Source organism: Myxocyprinus asiaticus, chromosome 20 (assembly GCF_019703515.2).
Source record: "Myxocyprinus asiaticus isolate MX2 ecotype Aquarium Trade chromosome 20, UBuf_Myxa_2, whole genome shotgun sequence".
Lineage (NCBI taxonomy): Eukaryota > Metazoa > Chordata > Actinopteri > Cypriniformes > Catostomidae > Myxocyprinus > Myxocyprinus asiaticus.
Genome location: NC_059363.1, coordinates 21,491,508 through 21,495,758, shown reverse-complemented (window position 1 = coordinate 21,495,758; position 4,251 = coordinate 21,491,508).

Sequence of the window (4,251 nt, the reverse complement as noted above, 5' to 3'; positions counted from 1 at the left end):
GACATTGTCATAATTGTGACTTTACGTTGTCCTTTACATCAGAGTAGGTATCATAGCTTGCCTTTATTTAGCTTTTGTTGCTTGAATGCTTTTTTTCTTTCTTTTTTTTTAAGGAAAACTGTATTAGCTGGACTGGTCTGTTTTGGTTTAAATGTTAGAACAGATTTGTTTTTTGTTTTTTTAGCATTCTAAAGTTTTATTTGTTTAATTATGATCATTTCGATCCTTTTTATATATATATTTTTTTTTAATTAAAATTATTATGAACTCTGTTGCTTGCACCTTATCTTGGTCTTTATGTCCTATGGTTCTTTATTTGTGGTGTACTCTTGAATAAGAATGTGTTCTGCATGAGTGAGGTGAGGTCAGAGGTTAACACTCTGGATGACTCATTTACTCTCTCATGTGATTGTTTCTGCCTTTTAATGTTTTTTATCCTCTCATGCTGATGTTGATATTGTCTTTTCACTAACCTGCTTACTTTTAACTGCTTGTCTTTGTCCCATTTTTAAGCTTTTTCTTTAGTTGTCACGGACATGGCCCTCTCTATGTCTACTTGCCAATTTTATCCTTAGTTTCTTCAGTGTCTTCACATCATACTGGCCCTGAGGGCTTCTTGGCTCCTCTTCCATGCTCTGTTGTTGCTATAATCTCTCCAGGCCTCTGGCCTTGGCCCCAGTTTATGTGGTGTGGGTCCTGGCAGCTGCAATATTGTGGGAGTCTGAGGGACCAGAGCTGATATTAGCCCCAGCAGTTTGGTTTGTGATTAGAGCCTTGTGCAGCCTACACCATAACCATATTCTAGTTTATAAAGCTGCAGTTGTCCAGTATGGTTTTGATAATAGGAGCATTAAGTTAGTTTACCACCAAGCCGAATCTCCCCCGATCACATGTATTTCATATTATGGTATTTAGTGAATGCTTTTATCTTAAGCTGTTAACTGCAGGCAAATTCAGAACCCTCAAGTCCCCCCAGAGTTCAAGATTTAGTGACTTTCCTAGAGCCACAACATTAACTGCTAGAGCAGGAAATTGTGTGAGCTACACAGCCACAGGACAGACTTCAGAATCTGTGTGAAATCTGAAATCAAAATTTATTTTATCGCCTTGACAATTACAACTTGCAATTGATCTCTTATTCAGAATTTTAACACCTTTGACATTCCATAACATTTTCAAACATTCCTGGATGCCCGTAAGTTAGGGATCTTTGATGAATATTTCATTCTGGGTATCATACTTGATTTCTGATGTACGGAAGCCCCGGATTGTTTTTTTTTTTTTTTTTTCTTCTGTTGCACAAAAAGTTGTGCGAGTTGTTTTATGTCTCTGAAATGAAAACAATTAAATACATTTTTTTTTTTTAATTCTCTGCACAAAAATGATTTCATGGCTTCTGATAGTGGCACCTGGTGGCTGAAGTTGGTATAATGCTAAATATTATATCTATATATATATATATATATATATATATATATATATATATATATATATAAAAATGCTAAGGCTCAGAAAGGCACTAAGAAACGTACATTTTCACCTTGCGGTACAGGGCTTCCTTACTGATGCACAGGTATTGCTGTAACTCTGATTTGAGTAGGTATGAGCAAACTCAACCCTGACTCACTCTGTTCACAGGCAGATGTTACGCTTTATCACCTACACACTAAATCAAATGAATATGCCCTTCACACAGAAACCCACACACATGGAGATATACACAGACTTCACATGGAATTAAGTTCCCACATATATAAATACAGATGCTCTTATACAACACCCCCACACTAAAGCACTCAAAGTAAATAAAAAATTTAAAAAAAAAATTATTTCCCAGTGACCTTTTCTAACTTTTGCTTATGTTTTACACATCATGTGTTTTTAAAATGCTTAGATATCTCTTCATTTTTGCCGATACATTTTCTAGAAATGGAAAAAGGTAGTGACTTCACTGTCTAGACTTTTCTCAGATATCCAGTCTGTCAGAGAATTTGAATTTCAAAGAACTGTCCCATTAGGCTGAGACAATTTTCAGTCTTGGAACAGGATTAATGCTCTAGGGGCTGTTTCAGGGATTTTGACAAACTAAAGTCATTTCTAATCCCAAATGAACACACTTTAGTCTGGTTTAAAGAACCTTCATTTTTAAGAGTGCACACCTAACATAAAATGTATCCATTGTTGCTCATCTTGAATTTCTAACAGTGACAAGATTAATAAATCTGGCTTTACATTGAGAAAATGTTCTGGCAGTTTAGGAAATTTAAACTTAAAAGGTGTAATCCTTTAAGTAAAAATATTTTTCATGTTTTTTTCTGTCTACCATCTGTCAACTTATCAAAATACTTGATATTCAAATACATTTTAATATGCAAAAACACACAAAAAACTGTTAAAAACTGATTGCTTTTTATTTTTGCTGGAATACATATAGTCTGCAGTTCAGCCTTAAGAGATTTCTAGCTCCATGAATGAAAAATAAGCTGAAACATGCACAAATATTACAGTACAAAGGCGCAGGACTGAAACACAAAGTGTATTATTGCTGACACTGAGAGACAATGCATTGAGCACGTTCACCTGTGTCCTCAATGCAGGTTCATTTTATACCAGCTTGCCATTTACAAACACTGCTTTATCCACATAAAAACCCCCCTCACTTTCACGTGTTTGAAGGTGTAAACAAATATTAATGTACTTTAAGCTTGTTGAGTGTGTTACAGCAAGATGTGTTTGTATCGGTGTGCGTTTTAACGCCTGAAATCGGTCTTTGGCAGCGCTTTTAATACGGCACAGGAGATGAATGAACCTTGAATGAATAAGAGGGACAACAGAAAGCCACAGTCTGAGCGGATAATGAAAGATAAGGTGCTGTCAAGGAGTGATTATCCCAGCGGAACAGTACAGTACAGTACAGAACTTTACAGAGCCTCTGGCTCAACATACCCATCTATGCATGTTTTAAGAAACAAATCACACAAAGACTTCCCTTAAAATGGTGGGGAAAAAAACAGCTGTCAAATTTATGAAGCTGGTGCATTAACACATTTAACAGAGTCTGCTAACTTTAATAGTTTATCCAAACTAAAAAAAAAGAAAAAGGAAATTAATATTTCAAATTCACTCTCCAGGAGCCAAATAAAGTACACATCAACAAAACAAGCAAGCGATAAAGAAATAAATTGAAAGGAAAATAAATCTTAACATTTAAACACGGCCCACTTTACAAAATGACAAAATATTTTTTAAACAATACCTATCCAACTGTCGTTTTTGAAATAAGATTGTTATTCAAATGAAATAACATTGGCAGAAAAAGTAAAAAAAAGATCTTTACCCTTTTAATTTCATGCTTTTGCAAAGCGGTGCGTTTCATTGTAAACTGGAAAAATACCTTGGAATGATTTTTAGCTCATTACGTGTTGACTGAAAAAAATAAATAAAAAGAATGATTTAAATTCCAATAAAACACTTTATAGTCTTTACAAATCTGACAGTTTACCTCCCCACCAGAAAACTTGAGGAGTTGTCTCAAAATCACTATAATTTAACTTATTCTGTAATTTAATCTTGGCCAGTGCAAAAACACAATGTACATTTTATATATATATTCATATATTTTATGGCTGTTAATTCACTTAATTGGGGGGTTTTATTACACAAATCTGAGAAGACAAAATCCATAGAGGTCAAGGAAAGGGGCAAAAAACAAATTTAAATTAAGTGCTGGTTAAGTGCAGATTCTGGTGTGTGATATTTCATGACACCATTGCCCTTAATTTACAGCAGAGGCCTTTGAGCTCACACAGCAGGCATTCCACAGCAAAGCCTTAACATTTTCTCTTCTGTACACTATTGCTTAGAAATAACATTTATAAAATTATTACAACTAATTAATTTAATAAGGCTTTGAAAAATATACCTAAATATACCTAAAATGTACACAGAAGTGATCTTAAATGCATTTTCATGACTTGTTCGGTTTACCTTAGAGATAATTCGCTCAAAAAAGCTAATTCTATCATTTACTCACCCTCATGCTGTTCCAAACCCGACTATCTTTCGTGAAACACAATGGGAAATGTTAGGCAGAATGACAGCCTCAGTCACCATTGTGTGAACAAAAAAAAACAAAAAAAGATGCAATGAAAGTGAATGGTGTCTGAGGCTGTCATTCTGCCTGACATTTATTGTGTTCTATTACAGAAACAGGGTCATACGGGTTTGGAAGTACATTAGGGCAAATACATG